Raw genomic sequence first — 5,133 nt, forward strand, 5'->3', positions numbered from 1 at the left:
TTACAAAATACATTCAAACAGAGGCACACTACGGCCACCCATATCACCTCCTACGGACCGTAGTGGAAGGTCTGGGACAGAAGCCCATATTTTATAGAAGACACTGACCTGCTACGGCCACCCATAGCACTTGCTACGGACCGTAGCAGGAGGCCTGGACAGGATCATCAGAGACAGTGGCATGTTACGCCCATCCGAGCACCGGCTATGGGTCGTAGCAGACATGCGTGCAAAAAACTCAATTTTGTCTTTTCTTTTGTTAATATTAAGTGAAAAGCATTTTTGTCAATTGGAAACCTGATGTTATTGAATTTTGTGGATTTGTTTGAGGAAAAAAATGAGAGAGGAAGACTTTTCTATTTAAGGGAGTTTTTCAGACAAGAAAATGGACACTTTTTGGAGAGCAAAAATCACACGATTCAGACTTGGAGAAAACAAGGTTTTGGGGGAGACAAGATTTTCATGAACGGAAGCAATTGAAGGTCAAATTTCATCTCATCTGGATACCTGTTATGTCTATATTTTATCATTCAATTTTCTTGAATACTATGAGTAGCTAAACCCCCAATGTTATGGGATGTCCCTAATTTAAATCTGTAATGACTTTGAGTTTATATTTGCAATAACAGTACTGTTTTCATAATTAATTTATTCTCGTGATGTGCTTAACGCTTTCTCTTTCAGAATAATTGAGATTGTTATATGATTATCAATTAGGTTAGACCGCTTTTGGTAATGCTTTCATGAGATTATTCTACAGTAGATATTACCTAGGATTAGGGATACCCTGTAGAAATCAATTTGTTCTTGATAATAATAGTGCCTAATTTTATCGGTTAATTTCTATGGACGTGGAGATTAGGTATGAAAGATTAAATGTTTTCTCCCTAAGACATTAGGAGAAAACACTCTTAAGAACTGATGTTAATTAATTGATATTTGTTGTTGCAATAGTGACTCAGAGTTGTTACAAAGGGGAAATCACACACATTCCCTAGCATATTACTAGTATCTTTCAAACCCGTTCATTGCACTATTTATTTTATTCGCAATTATTTTTATATATTCGCATAGAAAATTCCAAACATTAGTTTTTGTTTAATTGAACAACAATTAGAACTCAATATTTACAAGCAGTCCTTGATAACACGAAATTATATCATATTTTTGGACTTAATTCAATTAAATTTTATTATTATTTATTTCAGTTCACTTCATTTTATTAGGTATTACGCGGTATTTTCTTCCTATTTGTCTCAGGTGGCTTATTTTGAAGCACAAGTAAAAATGGAAGAAAATGAGGTACAAAAAGGAAAGAAAATGAACCAAATGTCAAAGCCCAGCCCAAAACACAAAAGCGCAGGTGCCGTGCATGTGACGTACGTCACAGAGGGCGTGACGAGCGTCACGCCTTGCACACTCCTGTGACGGACGTCACACATGGTGTGACGAACGTCACACCATTCCCCTACATTTTTGGCGCAAGGAACGCCTCAGAGACGTTGAGGAGACGTTGAGGAGTGTTGGGCCCTATATCCACGCCATGCATTTATCCACGTTGAAGACTTTTTGGCAGCGGAAGCGGTTACTCAAACATATATAAATAGCCACTTGCAAAACCAAAGAGGGTTCCGAAGCTTTTCCACATTTTTCCTTTGCCGTTTTCGCTTTTGCATATTTTATTTTTCCAGCAGCTTAGGCATTGTTTCTTTATTATTTTTACGAGTTCTACTTTATCTCTTTTGCAATTTCTATTTTCCTTTTTCCTTTTAGCATTTACTTAATTCTTTTCGTACAATAGTTTCTACACCGGAAACTATTGTACACCTTTTTACCGGATCTAACCTTACGTTAGAATCTAGTTTTATTTCCTTCGTTTTAATTTGTTGTTTAACTGAAGAATCCAAGAACAAATCCTACCGGCTTGTGGTGGAGTGTTCAAGACTATTGTTTACCTCATTCAGGTTCTTTAATTATTATTTAATGCTTTGTTTTATTATTTATTTATATTATCTGCCTGGGATGAGTCTGTTTATGCATGATAAATATTTTAGTTTGTTTAGCATGTCTGGCTAATTTATTTAGGTATCGGTATGTAAAGTAAGCGGAATGAAGGAATAAAAACTAAGTCGGTTAAATTAAGTTTAGAATTAAAATCACTCTTTTTACGGTTTAAATTTACAGGTTTAATAACAAAGGTTTTTACGAAAGTAAAAGACATAAAGAAGTTAAAATCAATAGAGCGAGAGTTTGAGGTTTTAACTGGACAGTGTAAATTAGACATTAATTCTAGATCAGGGCGAGAGCAAGTTTTAGAGTTAATTAAATTCCGATCTTTTCCAAAAAGTATTTTTAAAGATTGAATGTGAGGACGAGAGTTAAGCATTCAAATTTAACTATATAACCTAAGTCAACAGAGCGAGAGTTTGAGATAAGGGTGTTTAAACGGTCGGCGTTTTCTTGAAAAGAGTTTCTATGGACTGTATTGCTTTCAAAAAATGGTTTTTGACTTAATTATAAGTGACAGCTACATTAACATAAAATCATGGTTTATTCAATAGAGCGAGAGTTTGAGATAAAACTTTTAATCAATAAAGTCAACTGAAAAGATTTATTTTAAAACCAAGAGACCGACGAAGGATTGATTCCCTAATTACGACGAACTGCATACCGATATCTGCTTTATTAATATTTAATCTAGATCTTAGTTTAGTTTTTAGCTTTCCCCCAAACAATCAAACATTGTTCACCTTAGCTTTACGAAGTAACCTTAGATAACGGTATATCGATTCATAAGTCCCTGTGGGATCGATATCTTTTAAAACTACGCGATAGAACTGTGCACTTGCAGTTTGTACCCCATTCTCGACTCACGAAGTCGAGCGATCAAGTTTTTGGCGCCGTTGCCGGGGACTTTTATTTAATCGATATCGTAACTCTTCCGTTACGCTGTAGAGACTAAGGTTTCTTTTTTCTTCTATTCTTTCTTTCGTTGATTTGTATGCCACGCACTCGCTCTCAAGGCGAACCGCTCTATTTACGAATCAACGATATCGAACTATATCTCCGAGTCTTACGACGAATTCGGGAATATCGTGCTGCAAACAATCTCCCTCCTATAGAACTTCCTGATTTCAAAAACCTTTTTCCTTCGATAACCGAGATGGCAGAACCAGCTCGTGCTCTTAGAGATTACGCCGCTCCATCGCAAGATGAGCCGCATTCAAGTATTGCTCCACCCGCTATCGAAGCAAACAACTTCGAACTTAAACCTTCGCTGTTGCAGGCTGTGCAACAGAACCAATTCTCTGGAAATCCTACCGAGGATCCAAACCTTCATTTATCCGTATTTGTCCAATACGCTGATACTGTTAAAGCTAATGGTGTCACTTCAGAGGCAATTCGACTTCGTCTTTTTCCTTTCTCATTAAGAGATAGCGCTAGAAGATGGCTTCAATCTCTTCCTTCCAACTCAGTCACCACATGGAACGAGTTGAAGAAAGTTTTTCTTGCCCGATACTTTCCGCCAAGCAAAACAGCTATGTTAAGAGCCCAGATAAACGGATTTAAACAGAAAGACAACGAGTCTCTTTTCGAAGCATGGGAAAGATACAAAGATATGATGAGACTTTGCCCACACCATGGTTTGGAAGACTGGTTAGTAATTCACACATTTTATAATGGTCTCTTGTACAACACAAGGTTAACAATAGACGCCGCTGCAGGTGGTGCACTAATGAACAAACCTTATGCTGATGCTTACCAGCTTATCGAGAGCATGGCCCAAAACCACTATCAGTGGGGAACCGAACGAACAATGGTGGAAAAACCTCAAACGAAAACTGGCATGTACGAGATAAGCAACCTTGATCACGTTAATGCAAAAGTGGATGCTTTGGTCCAGAAAATTGAAAGTTTAAACGTATCACCTCCAGCCGCCGTGGTTGCTATAACTCAGAATTGCGAGGTCTGTGGAATCCAAGGTCACACTCCTACGGATTGTCAACTCTTGACAGGAATCCAAGCAGAGCAAGTAAACTATGCTCAAGGAAGCCCCTACTCGAATACCTATAACTCAAATTGGAAGAACCATCCAAACTTTTCATATAAGAGTAATAATGCTTTGTACGCACCTAGACAGTCTCCAAATCAAGCCCCAGCTATACCTCCGGGATATCAGAAACCGAACCCATCCATGCCTAACAATAACGCGCCTAGGAAATCCAACTTGGAAATCATGATGGAAAACTTTATAGCTTCCCAACAACAAACCAATAAAGATTTTTTAAACCAGAATGTACACACTGGCGAACAACTTAAACAACTAGCAAGCAAAGTAGATGCCTTGGCTACCCATAACAAAATGCTGGAAACACAAATATCACAAGTAGCTCAACAACAAGCACCTACTGCTGCCCCAACTGGTACATTCCCTGGACAGCCCCAACCTAACCCGAGAAGCCACGCTCATGCAATTATATTAAGAAGTGGAACGGAAGTGGAAGGACCGTCTGATCCAAGGATAGAAAACCAAAACCCTAAGAAATCAACTGAGTAAAGTGAACCTAAGGAAAAGGAAGAGAGTAATAAGGAAACCCTAGAAAAGAAGGAACCTTATGTACCTCCACCACCTTACAAACCACCTATCCCTTACCCTCAAAGGCTTGTTAAAACCAAAGATGCGGGCCAATTCAGAAAATTTGTTGATCTCCTTAAACAATTAAACGTTACAATTCCGTTCACCGAAGCCATTACGCAGATGCCCTCCTATGCTAAATTCTTAAAAGAAATTCTTTCTAATAAGAGGAAACTTGAAGATAGCGAAACCGTTACACTCCCTGCCGAATGTAGCGCTATAATCCAAAACATGCCTCCTAAACTCAAGGATCCGGGTAGTTTCTCTATACCCTGTCACATAGGAAAATTTGTCATCGACAAAGCCTTATGCGATTTAGGAGCCGGAATTAGCGTTATGCCTTTATCCATATGTAAGAAACTGGAAATGGGAGAATTAAGACCAACCAAAATGTTTGTGCAACTAGCAGATCGTTCCATAAAATATCCTGTAGGAATTCTTGAAAACGTTCCCGTACGCATAGGTCAATTCTACATTCCAACTGATTTTACAATTAT

General features: G+C 38.2%; 1 pseudogene; it reads right to left on the bottom strand.

The window, feature by feature from the left end:
* Window positions 1–3,548: 3,548 nt before the first annotated feature.
* On the bottom strand, window positions 3,549–3,648 carry LOC127124127 (uncharacterized; annotated as a pseudogene).
* Between the last annotated feature and the right edge of the window lie 1,485 nt (window positions 3,649–5,133).

This window comes from Lathyrus oleraceus, chromosome 2 (assembly GCF_024323335.1).
Source record: "Lathyrus oleraceus cultivar Zhongwan6 chromosome 2, CAAS_Psat_ZW6_1.0, whole genome shotgun sequence".
Lineage (NCBI taxonomy): Eukaryota > Viridiplantae > Streptophyta > Magnoliopsida > Fabales > Fabaceae > Lathyrus > Lathyrus oleraceus.